Here is a 21,442-nt window from a genome sequence, read left to right on the forward strand (position 1 = left end):
AGCATCTCTAAGCCTCCTTTAAATGCAGATATAGGATTTGCCATAACTACTTCCTGTGGCTCCCTCACATATCCCTGTTTATCCAGAGGAAGGCGAAAAAACCCTTACAAGGCATGGTCCAATTAGCACCTAAAGGGAAAAATTCCTTCCCGACTCCAGATGGCAATCAGATAAAATCCCTGGATCAACATCATTAGGCATTACCTAGTAATTGTAGCCATGGATGTCATTCAACGCAAGGAAAGCATCTAAGCCCCCTTTAAATGCAGGTATAGAGTTTGCCATAACTACTTCCTGTGGCAATGCATTCCACATCTTAATCACTCTTACTGTAAAGAATCCTTTCCTAAATAAATAGCTAAAACGTTTTTCCTCCATGCGCAGATCATGTCCTCTAGTCCTTTGAGAAGGCCTAGGGACAAAAAGCTCATCCGCCAAGCTATTATATTGCCCTCTGATGTATTTATACATGTTAATTAAATCTCCTCTAAGGCGTCTTTTCTCTAGACTAAATAAACCCAGTTTATCTAACCTTTCTTGGTAAGCGAGACCTTCCATCCCACGTATCAATTTTGTAGCTCGTCTCGGCACCTGCTCTAAAACTGCAATATCTTTTTTGTAATGTGGTGCCCAGAACTGAATTCCATATTCCAGATGTGGCCTTACTAGAGAGTTAAACAGGGGCAATATTATGCTTGCATCTCGAGTTTTTATTTCCCTTTTAATGCATCCCAAAATTTTGTTAGCTTTAGCTGCAGCGCGTTGGCATTGAGTACGATTATTTAACTTGTAGTCGATGAGTACTCCTAAGTCCTTCTCCAAGTTTGATGTCCCCGACTGTATCCCATTTATTTTGTATGGTGCTAGACCATTGGTACGACCAAAATGCATGACTTTACATTTTTCAACATTGAATTTCATCTGCCCTTTATGTGCCCATATAGTCATCCTATCCAGATCCTGTTGCAATATGACACTATCTTCCTGAGAGTTGATGCTTCTGCACAATTTTGTATCATCTGCAAAAATAGCAACATTGCTCACTACTGCATCCACTAGACTAGGTCATTAATAAATAAATTGAAGAGCACTGGACCCAGTACAGACCCCTGTGGGACCCCACTGCTAACAGTCTCCCATTTTGAGTATGATCCATTGACCACAACTCTTTGTTTTCTGTCCATTAGCCAGTTCCCTATCCATGCACACAGACTCTTCCCCAGTCCTTGCATCCTCAACTTTTGCACCAGACTTTTGTGGGGAACAGTGTCGAAGGCCTTTGCAAAGTCCAAGTATATCACATCTACAGCATTACCAATATCCATATTAGCATTCACTACCTCATAAAAGCTGAGCATGTTAGTCAAACAGGACCTGTCTTTAGTAAACCCATGTTGATGCTGAGAAATAAGATTATTTTCTACTATGAAGTCATGTATAGTATCTCTTAGTAACCCCTCAAATAGTTTGCATACAACTGATGTTAAGCTTACAGGTCTATAATTTCCTGGATCTGATTTTTTGCCCTTCTTAAATAATGGGAAAACGTGGGCTGTACGCCAATCCACTGGGACTCTGCCAGTTGCAAGAGAGTCACAAAAGATAAGATAAAGGGGTTTAGCTATAACTGAACTTAATTCCCTTAGGACCCGAGGATGCATGCCATCCGGGCCAGGTGCCTTGTCTATTTTTAATTTATTTAGTCTTGCCTTTACTTCTTCCTGCGTTAAGTATTTAATATTACAGTTAGAAAATTGAGACTCTTCTGCCTCTGTAATTTGCAACAGTGCTGTTTCCTTTGTGAAGACAGAAGCAAAGAAAGCATTTAATAACTCTGCCTTCCCTTGGTCATCCACCATTGAGTTCCCACCCTTATTCTTTAGGAGTCCTATACAGTCAACCTTTCTTTTTTTAGAGTTGATGTACTTGTAAAACTTTTTTGGGTTAGATTTGATATCCCTAGCGATTTGATTTTCAGCTTCGATCTTTGCCTGCCTAATTTCTTTTTTACAATTTTTATTGCACTCCTTATAATTGCTGAGTGCAGCCTCGGTATAACCTAATCATTTATTAAGACTGGTATATTCAGTCATAAAGCTGATAGCCCAGCCACACATAACCATCTATGCACTCCCCTTAAAACCCTCTCAAATTGCCAGTTCCACATTACAGGCTAGCAGTAACCCACTGCTGAGCTACTATCATTATCTTTCCTCCTCTAATCAATTTCCAAGTATTGGCCTGAAATCTCAGTGGGTGAAACGGAGTCCAATTATCTCACAGTGCAGCACACTCCATGCTCCTAATACAAAGGAGATTACATGAAGTTCATATAGAGGCAGAAACAAGTACTTTTACAGGCTGTAATTAACATTTAAAGAGACACTGTAAAAAATTCCTCTGGGGGATACTTACCTCAGGAGGGGAAAGCCTGAGGGTCCCAATGATGCTTCCCTGTCCTCTGTAGCTTGGGAGCATCCAGCGCTGGCTCCCCCGAAAGTCCCTAGACAAAGCTTGACAAGAGTGCGCAGGTGCGGGCAATATTTACGTACCGCGATCCTGCCCAGGCGCGCTAGCGGCTCCTAATGAGGCTTCCCCATCCTCCGGTGTCCCGACAATCCAGCGCGGCGACCCCCAGAGCAGCGGCGAGGTACATATTTACTGCGATCCTGCACATGCGCACTAGCAGCTCTTCATTTGGGTTGAGGCAGAAATAGGCAAACCAGGTCATTTCTACACATTGCTTTTATGTGCAGTGAACAGTATCTATTAAATTATAGTGTGGTTATTGATAGAATATCAAGCAGTGTCTTATCGTCACCAAAAAAAGACAGAAAAAACAGGTGATCTACTAGGCAAAAGAAAGGCCTTTGTACTCTTCACATACGGATTTATAGACGGGCGGGTCAGTCCATAGCATCAATGTCTTCATCTTGCAGGAACTGCTGTCAGATTCTAGCCACATGAGGTCTATCATTGTCTTGCATTAGGAGGAACCCTGGGCCAACCACATGAGCAGATGGTCTCTCATGGGGTCTGAGGATCTTATCTCAGTACCTAATGGCAGTCAGGCTTCCTCTGCCGAGCACATGGAAGGCTCTGTGGACCCCCCCCCAAGAAATGCCACCCCACACCAATTTCTGACCCACTGCCAAACCGGTCATGCTGGAGGATTGGAAAAAGTCACACAGCTGACATGTTTCAAATGTCTAGTTCTTAATCTTAGCTGGTTAATACTGACATTTTGATCTTTTGGAGAATGTTGTGTGGTACGGGAGGTATATCGATGACCTGCTTCTGATCGGGAAGGGCTCTGTCTCGAGTGTCGCCGATTTGGTGGAACACCTGAATGACAATAATTTAAATCTCAAGTTCACTTATGTATGTGACAGGGTGTCTATCAACTATCTGGACGTACATTTGGGGAGCAATACTCTATCTGGCAACATCAGTACCACAACTTATAGAAAGCAATGTGGGGGTAATTCTACTTTAAAGGGATCTAAGCAGCTCCTGGCTTCAAATAGCTGAAAGGGCTGCCATGTTTCAGAAGTTCAACCCCCTGCTACTTTTCCACTGCCATTGTCCAGACTAGGTGTGAAATTCTTCAAGTGTGACTAATGTTTTCTGTTTGAAGTACAATGGGGAAGACTCAGGGTTTGTTTGTGGTTAATTAAGTCTAATGAGGTGATTTCGTATCTGCCTTCCATCATCTGTTGCTCTGTGTCCACAAGTCCTTTCACAGACAGAAGAGGTGCCTATTTTAACCCTTCAATGTAAAAAGATGAGGTAAAATGAAAGTTGTTTTTTTTAATAATAAACCTTATTTTTAGAATACATTTTTAATTTGCTATAGCGCTGCCCTGGGTGTTAAAAATGATGCTTGGTTCTCTTTAAGAGCTAACAGTTGCCACCCTGCCCACACTATTCGAGCCATTCCGGTAGAAGAGTTTATCAAAGCAAAACTTAATTGCTCTGAAGAGTTTGATCTTAACCCCCTTGGCAGTATGAAAAATACCGCCAGGGGGCAGCGCAGCAGTTTTTTTTTTATTTATTTTTTTAAATCATGTAGCGAGCCCAGGGCTCGCTACATGATAGCCGCTGCTCAGCGGCATCCCCCCAGCCCCTCCGGCGATAGGCGATCAGGAAATCCCGTTCAAAGACGGGGCGGGATGACGTCAGCGACGTCGGGACGTCATTGGGAGACCCGATCCACCCCTTGTCGCTGCCTGGCACTGATTGGCCAGGCAGCGCAGGGGTCTGGGGGGGGGGGGGTGCCTCGCGCCGCACCGGATAGCGGCGGCGATCGGGGTGCTGGCGCAGCTAGCAAAGTGCTAGCTGCATCCAGCAAAAAAAAAAATTATGAAAATCGGCCCAGCAGGGCCTGAGCGGCACCCTCCGGCGGCTTACCCCGTGTCACACACGGGGTTACCGCTAAGGAGGTTAACAAAGAATATGATATTGTTAAAGCACAACTTACATGCGCATGCAAAAAAGGACAGGAAAAACTGTAAACGAACCTTCAGTACCACGTATTCAGTGGACTACAACAAAGTTATATATGTCATTAAGAAATATCTTCCTGTATTGGAGGCAGATGCAGACCTTTGTCCCATTATCAAACAAGGTGTAGATTTCGCTAGTAGATGTGCTCCCACTTTGGGCCGTTTACTTTCCCCAAGTTTGTTTGAATCTAAGTTTAGACCGACTTTCTGTGACAGGTTCCTTTAAATGCGGCGTATCCACTTGTAGATATTGGCACGTAAATCAAAAATCCCATTCAGCGCTCTCTGTCGTGAATGGCCAGAGTTTTGACATCTGGCAGTTCATTAATTGCGGCACAAAATATGTGGTGTATCTTGTCACGTGCCGTCTGTGCAACATTCAATATGTCGGATGCACTACTTGCCTTTGCGTCAGAGAATAGCTGAACATTATCTAGGACAAGGATGGTTGTCAACAAATATTTCAAACGTTGCTAGACATTTTCGTGATGTACATGGGGCAATATGGAGGGTTTTTGCTTTCATGAGCTAGAAAGACTCACCTTCCCATTAAGGGGAGGAGATTTATACAAAAAAACTATTGAGACGAAAGGCAATGTGGATCTTCGGTCTGGGTAGCAGGATCCCACAGGGCTTGAATGCCAGGTGGAACCTGACCCTAAGAGTGTAAATGAGTTGTACATATTGTGTGCCTACTCTTTAGAATTTTTCAATTTATGACTCTGATAATACAATACAATACAATAACATTTGTAAAGCGCTTTTCTCCCATAGGACTCAAAGCGCATAGCTGTGTCTCAGATTAATACAGGGTTGCAGGCTGGGTTGTGTTACAGAGGCGATAGTCAGATGTTCATGAATGCCAGACTGAAGAGGTAGGTTTTCAGTTTACACTTAAATGCTTCCAGGGATGGAGCTGTCCTGATTAGGTGTGGCAGGGAGTTCCAAAGTGTAGGGGCAGCATGACAAAAGGCTCTGTCTCCAAAGGTTTTGAGGTGGACTCTGGGGGTGACCAAGGTGTTACGTCCTTTTGATCTAAGATTGTGGGCGGTGTGATGTAGTTGCAACAAGTCCTTCAGGTATCCAGGGCCCAGATTGTGCAAGGATTTGAATGTCAGTAAGCCAATCTTAAACAGAATTCTCCATTTTATCGGTAGCCAGTGGAGTGAGCTCAGGGTTGGTGTTATGTGGCAATGGCGGGGTTGGCTCGTTAACAGCCTTGCGGCGGCATTCTGTACTAGTTGCAGGCGGCGTAAGTCTTTCTTATGCAGGCCTGTGTAGAGGACGTTGCAGTAGTCTAACCTTGATGTGACGAAGGCATGAACTAGGGTTGGAAGATCCTCTGAAGGAATTAGGTGTTTAATCCTTGCAATATTCCTTAGGTGAAAGAAGGAATGTTTCACAACAGCTGAGATTTGATTCCTGAAGCTTAATTTCCCATCAATCAGTACTCCCAGGCTGCGCACACAGTCTGAGTTGTTCAGGTCTGAGCTCCCTATCCTTAGCGGTGTTGGTTGAGACTGGGGCTGCTTTGCTGTTGAGCCCTGGCCCTCGATAACAAGAACCTCAGTTTTGTCAGCATTAAGTTTTAGCCAATTATTATTCATCCACTCCTGAAGCTCAGCTAAGCATGCATTTATTTGTGGAGTAGGGTCTGTGACATCAGGTTTGAATGACCTGATAAGTGTTGTTGTCTTACGGTCAACTCATTTTTGCTCCTGAACTGTTTTTATCATACTGTCTCAACTCTCCACTGCGTTTACTGGAGAGGTTCTTTTATACTGTGTGTTTGTTTTTACACAGCAGCCATGTAAAAGGTTAACTGGAGTTAATGCAATTTTTCCCGCCCATGCTCTCTGCCCTTAGGTGGGTGAGATGGTGGGTGGTGCTATTCTCTAGAACATTTATATTCACCTAAAATGTCAGTATTAACCAGCTATGATTAAGAACTAGACGTTCGAAACATGTCTGCTGTGTTATTTCTGTGGCTGTTTTGTGGATACGTCCAAAAATAAAGAGGCTCTACTTTGACAAGTGCAGACTCCTACATTTTTCCAATGATCCAGTGGGTTTGCTGACTTGGTCGAGCACTGTCTAGAGGCCATGTGGGGTGTAGCGGTATTCACCAAGCTTTCATAATGGAGGATGTTGCAGGCAGCAGAAGGTTTTCCATGGCGTCTCCCGACTGTGTTGCGTCTGTCACATGTGTTCAGTGTGAACCTGCTTTGATCTGTTAAGAGCACAGGGCTCCAGTAGCAAATTTGCCAATCTTGGTGTTCTATGGCAAATGCCAAAATTCCTGCACAGTGTTGGGCTGGAAGCACAACCCCCACCTGTGGACGTTGGGCCCTCATATCATCCTCATGGAGTCACTTTGCAAGGCTTTGGCAGTGCTCCTCCTGTTCCTCCTTGCACAAAGACTGATGTAGCAGTCCTGCTGCTGGGTTGTTGCCCTCCTACACTTCTCCTAATGTACTGGCCTGTCTCCTGGTAGTGCCTCCATTCTCTGGACACTACGCTGACAGACACAGCAAACCTTCTTGCCACAGCTCGCATTGATGTGCCATCCTGGATAAACTGCACTACCTGAGCCACTTGTGTAGGTTGTAGAATCCATCTCATGCTACCACTAGACCGAAAGCACTGCCAGCATTCAAAAGTGTTCAAAACATCAGCCAGAACAAGTCATTTGTTGGGGATGGCTTGCTAATTGCCTACACACATTTGCAGTGAGAACTCTTTGTAATTTATCCATGGTGATCGAGATTTATAAAATAAAAAAAATGCACTGCAGGTGCTGCACATATTATGTCACCTTTTAGAAATCCTGTGATCTCATATGGTAAGGTTTTTGCTACCGAATAAACAATTTTTTGAACAAAATCTGACTAGGGCCGATGGGTTACACAGCATCTCCACTTCTCTCTAGTGTTCTCCTACATTTATAAACCAAGACCCCTATGAAGGTAAACTCTTACAGCAGTGTCTTATCTTCATCAGAAAAATCGGGTGATCTACTGGGCTAAAGAGAGGTCTTTGTACTCTTCACATACGGATTTATAGCCTGTTACATAAACTGTACAGGGGCAGGGGTCCATCTAAACAGAGCAAAACCATTGCAAAAGCAAAGACAGGCATTTCTGTACTTAATGATGCTAGTATAAATGGTTTTGCTGAGATCATACATGGCTACAGTTACACTTTAAACAATTCCTCAAAGCTTTTTTTTTTTTTTTACATAATCCGATACATATGCTATACTGGCATTATTTGTTACAGTACTTGAGAACAAAAAGTAGATAAAATGTGTGTTAAAGCATTTTACAAGTAAGCTCCTTGTAATTATTGTTTAAGCCATGTAGTTATGTAGAAAGAAAATCTTTACCTTGTAAGAGTCTTGCCTTCAAATACTAGATCCAATGTTTCACCGTTGTTAGCCTAAGATGTCTTTTCTCCATGAGTGGCACTTCTGGACTAGTTTATAATGGCTACCTGATTGACCCTTTGACTATCTGTAGATAACAGAAGGTTGCAAAAGATCTAACTCTCTTTGGCAAAATACACATTGCTTTGATGTGCAGTGAACTGTATCTGCATAATTATGGTGTGGTTATTGATAGCATACTCCTACGGTTAATAATTCTGGTTCATGTATGGTTTAGCTGCACTGTGTTATGCAAAAGATCCATTAAAAGGACAGAACAATTGTTCACCCTCTTATTGAACAAACAAACAAACAAACAAAACAGAACTCCACAGAAACTGTGGAGGGAGCTCCACAATGACTAATATACATAGATTGAGAGCACAGGTAGCATTTACTGCAGTTTAGGCTGCTGTGCATCGATTAACACACATGGGCTCTACATATTTCCTGAACTTACCAGTGATAAGCGCTGGTGAGTTCTTAAATTAGGCAGTAGGACCATTGCCTAATTCAGTTCCAGGTATCACACGGCCTGTCGGTAAAGAACTTGCTTGGGCGATTTAATAACCCAGTGAGTTATTTTCCCCTCTATGCACTCCGATGAAATGCTTCCCATGAAGCATGGGCAAGAACTTTTAACCTGCTCAGAGCAAGTGCAAAGTCTCTATCCCCCGTGTCCTGGAAGCTTCTTTGGGCATCTGGATTCTTTACAAAGGAGACCCTAAATGTCTTTTGGATAGATAAAGGGAGTCATTTTTGACTACCTATCTATTTCCAGTTGTATAAAAAAGTAGAAAATAATAAAATCCTTTCTTCCCATCAGGGTGATTATCATTGGTCCACATAGTGGACCAGTGGAGAGCCACAGCAGAAGCTTTGTCGGGGCTCCAGTGTTAGTTGAAGCAGCAGAGTGCAGCAGAGATGGTCGCTGGCTTGTCTGGCAGGTCAGGACAGAGGGGCAGGAAATGACAGTGCCAGGAGAGCCTGGCAAGCAGAGGTGATCATCTGGCAAGTGGCAGGAGCTCTGATGGCTGTAGTGACAGATGTCGGGTGACAGATGGGTGCACACACATCTACTGGGGAAGCAAGGTGCCGTGGTGCTGGGTGCCCGGCACACAGCAGCATTGGTCAGGAACATAGCTAATATTTGCTTGAGTAATGCTCTTAACGCTCAGACATCGCACAGGTGAAGCCAGCAAATGGATTTGCTGGTAAATTCTGAGTGGTGTGAGGTGATAAGCTTTGACGCTTTGCGCATCTTATCACCTCAAATTGAATATGGCCCATTCTGTCTTTTCTCTATACATAGTGACCTTATAAAACTCACTTCATTTCCTTTTGCAGATGAAGCAAATGGTTTGCCTTCTACACACAAGGTGAGTGCGGATCCCAGATTTAGACTGGTCTTATAAAAAGAGATGTCTGGGATTTTAAGGCCCATGTTAGATTTTCTCCGGAGATTTCTCCAATGAGATATTTTCAAACCTTACCAATAAACTATCTTTATAGCTCCCATCATGCAAGAAAATACTCAAAATATGATTATTTTTTATTTATATAGCACTAGCATCTTCCATAGTGCTGTACATAGTACAAAACAAATAGCAGCATGGTGGCGTAGTGGTTAGCTCTCTCGCCTTGCAGCGCTGGGTCCCCAGTTCGAATCCCAGCCAGGTCAACATCTGCAAGGAGTTTGTATGTTCTCCCCGTAGTGGCGTGTGTTTCCTTCGGGTACTCTGGTTTCCTCACCACATCCCAAAAACATACAGATAAAATAATTGGCTTCCCCCTAAATTGGCCCTAGACTACAATACATACACTACACGATATAGACATATGACTATGGTAGGGACTAGATTGTGTGCTCCTCCGAGGGACAGTTAGTGACAAGACTATATATACTCTGTACAGCGCTGTGGAAGATGTCAGCGCTATATAAATACTAAATAATAATAATAATAAAAATTGCATAACATTTATACATGATAAGTTCAAGACACTGTAGGATCATGACGTTCAGCAGTACAAGTACAAATAAATACATAGTTAATGTGTGGTTTGAGCTATCATTAAAATTGGTACACATTTATATGGTAAATTACAGCAAAATAAGAAACAAGAGGAGGTGGTCCCTGGCCTTGCGAGCTAACAATCTAGACGGTGGTGGGGTGGAAGCAATAGGGAAGAAGACACAGGGGTTAGTGGATGAGGCAGTGGACTTCCAATGCTACTTATAGCAACTTGATGGACAGGCTGAGGGTTAGAGTTCCAAGGGAGAGTGGTGCTCTTGAGAAGTATTGGAAGAGACAGTGAGAGGAGGTGACCAAGCTAGAGGACGAAAAACTCTCCTGGGAGGAGTGAAGGTTCCAGGTGGGAGGTATCTTGGGATGAATGTAGAAATGTACGGAGGCAGGGGCATAGCAATAGCCATAGCAGCCATAGCATCTGCTATGGGGCCCTGGAGCAGAGGTGGTACCTGATGAATTCACTATTATCTTTCTTGTTTTCCATAAAGTTCACATTATCTCAGTGTCCATTGACTATATGCAGTATAGAGTGCATGAAATTGTAAATTGCCCAGCTAACTCAATGGGTAGGGGCAGGTCCCACTGCTCAAGAGTGCCTACATCTGATGGCCCATTAACCACTTCCCGACCGCCTAACGCACAGAGGCGGCCGGGAAGTGGACGCCGCAAGGACCGCCGTATAGACAAATGGCGGCGGTCCTTGTAGGGGCATGGGCGGAGCGATCGCGTCATCCGTGACGCGATCCTCTGCCTCCGCCTGGCGCCGCTCACCCGCCGCAACATCCCGCCGGCCATACGGAAGCGCCGGCGGGATGTTAACCCGACGATCGCCGCATACAAAGTGTATAATACACTTTGTAATGTTTACAAAGTGTATTATACAGGCTGCCTCCTGCCCTGGTGGTCCCAGTGTCCGAGGGACCACCAGGGCAGGCTGCAGCCACCCTAGTCTGCACCAAGCACACTGATTTCCCCCCCCCTGCCCAGATCGCCCACAGCACCCATCAGACCCCCCCCTGCCCACCCCCCAGACCCCTGTTTGCACCCAATCACCCCCCTAATCACCCATCAATCACTCCCTGTCACTATCTGTCAACGCAATTTTTTTTTATCCCCCCCCCTGCCCCCTGCTCCCTCCTGATCACCCCCCCACTCAGATTCTCCCCAGACCCCCCCTCAGACCCCCCCCCATGTACTGTATGCATCTATCCCCCCTGATCACCTGTCAATCACCTGTCAATCACCTGTTAATCACCCGTCAATCACCCGCCAATCACCCCCTGTCACTGCCACCCATCAATCAGCCCCTAACCTGCCCCTTGCGGGCAATCTGATCACCCCCCCACACCAATAGATCGCCCGCAGATCCGACATCAGATCACCTCCCAAATCCATTGTTTACATCTATTCTCTCCTCTAAACACCCACTAATTACCTATCAATCACCCCCTATCACCACCTGTCACTGTTACCCATCAGATCAGACCCTAACCTGCCCCTTGCGGGCACCCAATCACCCGCCTACACGCTCAGATTGCCCTCAGACCCCCCCTTATCAATTCGCCAGTGCAATATTTACATCTGTTCTCCCCTGTAATAACCCACTGATTACCTGTCAATCACCTATCAATCACCCATCAATCACCCCGTCACTGCCACCCATCAATCACCCCCTGTCACTGCCACCCATCAATCACCCGCTGTCACTGCCACCCATCAATCAGCCCCTAACCTGCCCCTTGCGGGCAATCTGATCACCCACCCACACCAATAGATCGCCCGCAGATCCGACGTCCGATCACCTCCCAAGTGCAGTGTTTACATCTGTTCTCTACCCTAAACACCCACTAATTACCCATCAATCACCCCCTTTCACTGCTACCTATCAGATTAGACCCCTATCTGCCCCTAGGGCACTCAATCACCCGCCCACACCCTCAGAATGCCCTCAGACCCCAGCCCTGATCACCTCGCCAGTGCATTGCTTGCATCTATTCCCCCCTCTAATCACACCTTGAGACACCCATCAATCACCTCCTGTCACCCCCTAGCACACCTACCCATCAGATCAGGCCCTAATTTGCCCCGTGTGGGCTCCTGATCACTCGGCCAAACCCTCAGATCCCCCTCAGACCCCCTTCCGATCACCTCCCCAGTGCATTGATTGCATCTATTTTCCCCTCTAACCACCCCCTGAGACACCCATCAATCACCTCCTGTCACCCCCCTAGCACTCCTATCCATCAGATCAGGCCCAATACAACCTGTCATCTAAAAGGCCACCCTGCTTATGACCGGTTCCACAAAATTCGCCCCCTCATAGACCACCTGTCATCAAAATTTGCAGATGCTTATACCCCTGAACAGTCATTTTGAGACATTTGGTTTCCAGACTACTCACGGTTTTGGGCCCGTAAAATGCCAGGGCGGTATAGGAACCCCACAAGTGACCCCATTTTAGAAAAAAAGACACCCCAAGGTATTCTGTTAGGTGTATGACGAGTTCATAGAAGATATTATTTTTTGTCAAAAGTTAGTGGAAATTGATTTTTATTGTTTTTTTTTCACAAAGTGTCATTTTTCACTAACTTGTGACAAAAAATAAAATCTTCTATGAACTCGCCATACACCTAACGGAATACCTTGGGGTGTCTTCTTTCTAAAATGGGGTCACTTGTGGGGTTCCTATACTGCCCTGGCATTTTAGGGGCCCTAAACCGCGAGGAGTAGTCTAGAAAACAAATGCCTCAAAATGACCTGTGAATAGGACGTTGGGCCCCTTAGCGCACCTAGGCTGCAAAAAAGTGTCACACATGTGGTACCGCCGTTATTAAGGAAAAGTAGTATAATGTGTTTTGGGGTGTATTTTTACACATACCCATGCTGGGTGGGAGACATTTCTATGTAAATGGACAATTGTGTGTAAAAAAATCAAACAATTGTCATTTACAGAGATATTTCTCCCACTTAGCATGGGTATGTGTAAAAATACACCCCAAAACGCATTATACTACTTCTCCTGAGTACGGCGGTACCACATGTGTGGCACTTTTTTACACCCTAAGTACGCTAAGGGGCCCAAAGTCCAATGAGTACCTTTAGGATTTCACAGGTCATTTTGCGACATTTGGTTTCAAGACTACTCCTCACGGTTTAGGGCCCCTAAAATGCCAGGGCAGTATAGGAACCCCACAAATGACCCCATTCTAGAAAGAAGACACCCAAAGGTATTCCGTACGGAGTATGGTGAGTTCATAGAAGATTTTATTTTTTGTCACAAGTTAGCGGAAAATGACACTTTGTAAAAAAAAACAATTAAAATCAATTTCCGCTAACTTGTGACAAAAAAATAAAAAACTTCTATGAACTCACCATACTCCTAACGGAATACCTTGGGGTGTCTTCTTTCTAAAATGGGGTCATTAGTGGGGTTCCTATACTGCCCTGGCATTTTAGGGGCCCTAAACCGTGAGGAGTAGTCTTGAAACAAAAATGACCTGTGAAATCCTAAAGGTACTCATTGGACTTTGGGCCCCTTAGTGCAGTTAGGGTGCAAAAAAGTGCCACACATGTGGTATCGCCGTACTCGGAAGAAGTAGTATAATGTGTTTTGGGGTGTATTTTTACACATACCCATGCTGGGTGGGAGAAATACCTCTGTAAATGACAATCTTTTGATTTTTTTACACACAATTGTCCATTTACAGAGGTATTTCTCCCACCCAGCATGGGTATGTGTAAAAATACACCCCAAAACACATTGTACTACTTCTCCCGAGTACGGCGATACCACATGTGTGGCACTTTTTTGCACCCTAACTGCGCTAAAGGGTCCAAAGTCCAATGAGTACCTTTAGGATTTCACAGGTCATTTTGAGAAATTTCGTTTCAAGACTACTCCTCACGGTTTAGGGCCCCTAAAATGCCAGGGCAGTATAGGAACCCCACAAATGACCCCATTTTAGAAAGAAGACACCCCAAGGTATTCCGTTAGTAGTATAGCGAGTTCATAGAAGATTTTATTTTTTGTCACAAGTTAGCGGAAATTGATTTTAACTGTGTTTTTTCACAAAGTGTCATTTTCCGCTAACTTGTGACAAAAAATAAAATCTTCTATGAACTCACCATACTCCTAACGGAATACCTTGGGGTGTCTTCTTTTTAAAATGGGGTCATTTGTGGGGTTCCTATACTGCCCTGGCATTTTAGGGGCCCTAAACCGTGAGGAGTAGTCTTGAAACGAAATTTCTCAAAATGACCTGTGAAATCCTAAAGGTACTCATTGGACTTTGGGCCCTTTAGTGCAGTTAGGGTGCAAAAAAGTGCCACACATGTGGTATCGCCGTACTCAGGAGAAGTAGTATAATGTGTTTTGGGGTGTATTTTTACACATACCCATGCTGAGTGGGAGAAAGATCTCTGTAAATGGACAATTGTGTGTAAAAAAAATTAAAAAATTGTCATTTACAGAGATATTTCTCCCACCCAGCATGGGTATGTGTAAAAATACACCCCAAAACACATTATACTACTTCTCCTGAGTATGGCAATACCACATGTGTGGCACATTTTTGCAGCCTAACTGCGCTAAGGGGTCCAAAGTTCAATGAGCACCTTTAGGCTTTACAGGGGTGCTTACAATTTAGCACCCCCCAAAATGTCAGGACAGTAAACACACCCCACAAATGACCCATTTTGGAAAGTAGACCCTTCAAGGTATTCAGAGAGGGGCATGGTGAGTCCGTGGCAGATTTCATATTTTTTTGTCGCAAGTTAGAAGAAATGGAAACTTTTTTTTTGGTCACAAAGTGTCATTTTCCGCTTACTTGTGACAAACAATAATATCTTCTATGAACTCATTATGCCTCTCAGTGAATACTTTGGGATGTCTTCTTTCCAAAATGGGGTCATTTGGGGGGTACTTATACTATCCTGGAATTCTAGCCCCTCATGAAACATGACAGGTGGTCAGAAAGTCAGAGATGCTTGAAAATGGGAAAATTCACTTTTTGCACCATAGTTTGTAAATGCTATAACTTTTACCCAAACCAATAAATATACACTGAATGGGTTTTTTTTTATCCAAAACATGTTTGTCCACATTTTTCGCGCTGCATGTATACAGAAATTTTACTTTATTTGAAAACTGTCAGCACAGAAAGTTAAAAAAATCATTTTTTTGCCAAAATTCATGTATTTTTTGATGAATATAATAAAAAGTAAAAATCGCAGGAGCAATCAAATAGCACCAAAAGAAAGCTTTATTAGTGACAAGAAAAGGAGCCAAAATTCATTTAGGTGGTAGGTTGTATGAGCGAGCAATAAACCGTGAAAGCTGCAGTGGTCTGAATGGAAAAAAAGTGGCCGGTCCTTAAGGGGTAGAAAGCCCTAGGTCCTCAAGTGGTTAAAGTTTTGATATGGGGCCCCATAATCTCTAGCTATGCCATTGTATGGAGGTGACAGCTTGCGTTTTTTTATGTTAGCTTGAGGAGTTTAAACGGGATCCTTTGGGTGATTGGTAACCGATTATTATTATTATTTTTAATTTATATAGCGCCAGCATCTTCCTTGGTGCTGTACAGTAGCATACATGGTATAACAATACAGAGTATACAATACAACACCTGATACAAGACAAGAGGGTATAACAGCTATTACAGTGAACAAATTAACTACATGTTTTTACAAGAGGTGGAGGGTATGTACACCGAGGCAAGAGTAAGAATTTTAAGTTGTATCCTTTGTGTAACTGGCAGCCAGTGGAGAGACTGGGCTGGAAAAGTGGGAGGAGAGGTGGATGAGTCGTGCAGCAGAGTTCATGATAAACTCTAGCGGGGCTAAACGGTTTGCAGGGAAGCCACAGAGCAGAGAGTTGCAATAGTCTAGTCTGGAAATAATCAGGGCATGCACCAGAAGTTTGGTAGTGTCCTGTGTTAGAAAAGGGTGGATGTGGAAGATGTTTTTTAGGTGGAAGCAACAAGAGGAGGATAGTTTGTCAATGTGTGGTTTGAAGGAGAGACTCGAGTCCAAAATTACACCTAGACAGTGAGCCTGGGGGATAGGTGTTATGGAAGTGCCATCAACAAAAATAGTGATGTCTGGCAGGGGCATTGAGTTGTGGGGTGGGAAGACTATTATTTCAGTCTTGTCCATATTTAGTTTCAGGAAACGGGTGGACAGGAAAGAGGCGATTGCATTGAGACAGTCTGGGACACAAGCTGTTAAGGTGTCCAAGTCAGGTGCTGAAATGTAGATCTGGTAGGTGATATTGGAAACCAAAGGAGCTGATGAGTTGACCAAGATATGTGTAGAGAGAGAAAAGGAGAGGTTCGAGGACTGAGCCTTGGGCAACTCCAACAGTGAGAGGACGTGGAGAGGAGGTGGTGCCGGAGTAGGCAACTCTGAAAGTCCTATCTATGGTGGCTAGTCTGGAAATAATCAGGCCATGCACCAGAAGTTTGGTAGTGTCCTGTGTTAGAAAAGGGTGGATGCGGAAGATGTTTTTTAGGTGGAAGCAACAAGAGGAGGATAGTTTGTCAATGTGTGGTTTGAAGGAGAGACTCGAGTCCAAAATTACACCTAGACAGTGAGCCTAGGGGATAGGTGTTATGGAAGTGCCATCAACAGAAATAGTGATGTCTGGCAGGGGCATTGAGTTGTGGGGTGGGAAGACTATTATTTCAGTCTTGTCCATATTTAGTTTCAGGAAACGGGTGGACAGGAAAGAGCCGATTGCATTGAGACAGTCTGGGACACGAGCTGTTAAGGTGTCCAAGTCAGGTGCTGAAATGTAGATCTGGTAGGTGATATTGGAAACCAAAGGAGCTGATGAGTTGACCAAGACCATATGTGTAGAGAGAGAAAAGGAGAGGTTCGAGGACTGAGCCTTGGGCAACTCCAACAGTGAGAGGACGTGGAGAGGAGGTGGTGCCGGAGTAGGCAACTCTGAAAGTCCTATCTATGGTGGCTGGATGGTGTAATGGTTAAAGACTCTGCCTCTGACACAGGAGACCAGGGTTTGAATCTCGGCTCTGCCTGTTCAGTAAGCCAGCACCTATTCAGTAGGAGACCTTTGGCAAGTCTCCTTAACACTGCTACTGCCTATAGAGCGCGCCCTAGTGGCTGCTGCTCTGGCGCTTTGAGTCCACCAGGAGAAAAGCACGATATAAATGTTATTTGTCTTCTCTTGTCTATCTGAGAGGTAGAAGGAAAGCAAGACCCTGAAAGCCCATGGATGAGAGGATTTGGTGAAGTAGGGGGGTGGTCCACTGTGTCAAAAGCAGAGCATAAGAATAGAGTAGAGGCCTTTAGATTTAGCAGTCGCTAGGTCATTTGTTAATTTAAGTATGCCAATTTTGGTTGAGTGGCTGGGGCGGAATCCAGATTGGAGGTCATTAGAGAATTAGCAGTTAAGTGACGGACTAAGTCAGTATAGATGTGGCGTTCCAGTAGTTTTGAAGAGAAGCAGAGGAGAGAAATAGGTCGGTAGTTGGGCAGGGAAGAGGGGTCAAGAGAAGGTTTTTTGAGTATAGGCGTAATAAGGGCTGGTTTGAAGGAGAATGGAATGATGCCTCTGGTGAGAGAAAGGTTGAAGACGGAGGTTAAGGCAGGTGAGATGGTAGAGGATAAGTGAGTAATGAGGTGGGAGGGCATGGGGTCAAGAGGGCATGTAGTGGGAAGTGATTTAGAGATGAGAGAGGAGACAGTGAGTTCGGTTAGTGGTGAGAAGGTTGTCATGGAGGATGTAAGGTTTGGGGTATGTATGGAAAGAGGAGGCTGCTGGTTAAAGTTTTTTCGGATATTGGTGATTTTATCACTAAAGAATGAGACAAAGTCCTCGGCTGAGATGCAGGGAGTGGGATCGATAGATATTACGTTTAATATGACTTTTCTACTTACTATTTAGTAACTTTTCAGTTGGTAAGTACTGAAAAGTTCTTTTTTTTAGATAAGATGGAAAATTATCTCCTGAGAGAAAGCCCAGGAGAACAATTTAATTGGATAAGGGCCCAAGTCTTAAAGGTCCTGTTAGTAGGATCTCCACAGCTACTAATACAATCTGCACTTACAATGGTGGCATATAGCTGGATCTGGGATATAACCATGATTTGCAATGAGTGCAGATCACATTTATATTTAATACTACTGTTAAGATTTCTGAAGTCAGCAAAGAATGAGATAATAGTTTAACGCTTAATAAAACATTATAAAGGCAGATATATTCACATTATGCTAATGTTGCCTATTATATGATCAATAATGCAAATATGAATTCAGTAACTTAATACTAGAGCAGTATAAGCTATAGAAATAATTTGGTCTCTATTAAATGAAAGGAAACAAGCTGAATTATTTAAAGAACCTTAGAGTTTTTTCACATACATTTTTTAGTTATCTATTATTATTATTATTTAGTACTTATACAGTGCTGACATCTTATGCAGCGCTGTACAGAGTATATTGTCTTGTCACTAACTGTCCCTCAGAGGGGCTCACGATCTAATCCCTACCATATCTTATGTCTATGTATGTATGGTGTAGTGCATGTATCATAGTCTAGGGCCAAGTTAGGGGGAAGCCAGTTAACTTATATGCACTGTATGTTTTTTGAATATGGGAAGAAACCGAAGTGTGGTATAATGATATTACAGAGTGAACGTTTGATTTAAAAGGTACACATCATGCTCTATGTAGAGGCAGGCCTCTTTAAAGGATACCACAACCGAAGGGTTGTGTTAAAAATGATTGTAGCACTGTGTTGGTAGTAAGCAGCACATACCTCCTGTCCCTCCAGGACCCCTCCATCTTGTGCCATTCTCACTCTGTACATGCCAGTGTTGAGCGACTTGCTTGAACTTTGCCCCGGACATACTGCACCCTGTGTGCACAGTATGTCCTTCCCCCTTCACTTCTGGCCGGCGCATAATGCGAGGCTCAGAAGCACGCTGTCCCCTCTGTGCTGCGCGGGCGCTCCATTACACCGAGCGTTGCATGATTAGCATGATTAGCAGGACTAAAGATTTGGCTCCCTGTGATAAATTTCAGAATGCAAATCCAGGTGTGGAATGAGTGAGGAAAGATTTTACAATGAGAAAACACTGGATAAATAATTAATAAATTAATATGATAAAAATAAGCAATTTCCCCTCATTAAGGGGGATAAGTCTTTTTAAGAGGATGGGTTAGAGTACGGCATCAGGAAGTGAATGAAGTGAATTGATGATAAATGATGTGGGGAAAATGCTGAAAAAAATGTGGCAAAAGCAGACTTACATAGTCAATATCCCAAACAAAAATAAACCATGGAGCTAAAATCCTGCACTCCTGCTCAAACCGCCAAAGCTGTGTCTACATGTATGCCAAATCAATGAAGCTTGGTTAGAATTACAATATTTATGATATTCTGAGCTGATGCCCTTGAAACAAAATACAATTGCATTGCTACATTTATATTCAGAATATTTATAGTCTTTGAAAACAAAAGACTAGTATAGTAATATATGTGCTATTATTTATGTCATTCACTGCTAGGCCATGGCAAATGGCTTTTATCAGTTTGACAGACACAATAATGTTCTCTGGGTTCCAAACAATAATCTCTGAATGGAAGACAAAACAAAGCTGTTCAAATGATCTAGTAAAATATCTACCATTTGTTTCCACTATCAGATTTGTACGAAGCAGCCTCATGTGTACAGTTTGTAGCCAATTATTACATTTTGTCGTATTTTACAGTTAAACTTGCCCATCTGACTGAATAATAAAAGAGTAGAGTAAAATGAAAAATATAACCACTCCGTACTTTCTTAATGGAAAAGAATAAAGTGTTCATATGGAAATATCACGTGTCTTTACTGCAATATGGTATGTTGGTTATTGCTTTATATTATATATAATATATCCTTTATACTAAAACTGACCACAAGATGGTGACATACCTACTTCTATTTTTTGGTGTCAAGTGCTGGTTTTAAAAGACACTTATGCTTTTACAGATAAGCTATGTGGCTGCTTATCTGTACGCCAACGTGGTTGGGCAGGTGGCATGAGGAGGTTTTGGCCAACAGGCAATTGGAGGTGACTATGAAAGCTGCAAAAAGTGACATATTCACACTGACACTAATGACACCAGAAGAGGCTACTTTGCTGTTTTATTTTTTTTGGGGGGGGGGGGGGGGGGGCAATTGCAAGGGTTTACCCTTATTGTGGTGGTTTGGTTAGTGCCCAAGGTTCTGAACATGCTGTGCGCATTCCCCAGAGGGTACTTCAGCTGGGTTCAGGGGGTGAGTGAAATTCTCAGTTGTCACAGTAGTTTCATAACTATATAACCACAAATCTGAATAAGTATGTTTAAGTTAAATAAAACTAATAAACAGAGAATGGTGCATCTTTCTTAACAAACATGGATACACTGATTATGTATCAAGTAGTACTTGAGATGATGTTACCCACAACCAAGAGTGCATAGTAAACGCCATGTTTAATCTGTAAGAGTACTTACTGTATGACATAGTGAAACAATGTTATAAACTGCTTATCTGGAATCCACCTCCTACAACTAGATTCTGTCTATCGGAGGCATCAAGCCTACACAAGTTCCACACAGACTCACACTATTTTTGCCTGAAGAAGCAGGAAATTCCTGTAAAATGCATTGTAGTTGGAGTTTTATATCTATATTAAAGCTGATTAATAAACCACATGTGTCGTGTACTTGGAGGTAAGTCCACCACTACCTCCTTTTTAATTGGATTTTTAGTGTATTTTATCCTAAATTATCCTAAATTCATCCTCTGTTTACCTACATTTATTGCATTGATGAGCCTTGGGCAAAAATGAATGTGGGGCCCCTTACATTTTCATATTGTATGATCATTGCACATGTGATCTCTACAGTCCCTGACTTGTTGGGCCCCAAGGAGATTAGGGCCCTGGACAGTTGCCCAGTTTGACATTATGGAAGCACTGCCTCTACTGATTAAGTAAGATTGCATGTCTCTCATCTTCTGCTTCTTACTGCTACTCTAGTCATTGTTCAGGTTTTCCTGGCGAACACTGCAGAGCCTGTCTCACAGACTGGTCATTTGGCAATATGCATCTAAATCCAGCTTCTATTGTTTGCCATTGCAACTCTAAATCCAGTTTCTTACCTGAATCCTCCAAAAGGGCGAAAGACTTCCTCTTCACATAATTATGTGTTAAGATGCTCATTAACCTCCTTGCCGGTCTAATTCCCCCGGCAAGGAGGCAGCGCAGCACTTTTTTTTTTAAATCATGTATCGAGCTCAGGGCTTGCTACATGATAGCCGCTGAGCAGCGTCAGCTCTTCAGGAACTCCGATCGCTTCAGGCGATCGGAGTAAGCAGGAAATCCCGTTCAGAACGGGATTTCCTGCTGGGCTTCCCCGGTCGCCATGGCGACGGGGCGGGATGACGTCACCGATGTCATCGACGTCGGGACGACATAGGGAATCCCAATCCACC

The 21,442-nt window shown here is 43.5% G+C and overlaps 1 long non-coding RNA gene across 1 annotated transcript in view; it reads left to right on the top strand.

Annotated features, from left to right (window-relative positions):
• LOC137570737 (uncharacterized) overlaps nt 1-21,442 on the top strand; it is a 136,814-nt gene that overhangs the window by 59,290 nt on the left and 56,082 nt on the right. The gene's annotated exons all lie outside the window — the stretch shown is intronic.

The sequence above is a fragment of the Hyperolius riggenbachi genome, chromosome 4, assembly GCF_040937935.1.
Source record: "Hyperolius riggenbachi isolate aHypRig1 chromosome 4, aHypRig1.pri, whole genome shotgun sequence".
NCBI lineage: Eukaryota > Metazoa > Chordata > Amphibia > Anura > Hyperoliidae > Hyperolius > Hyperolius riggenbachi.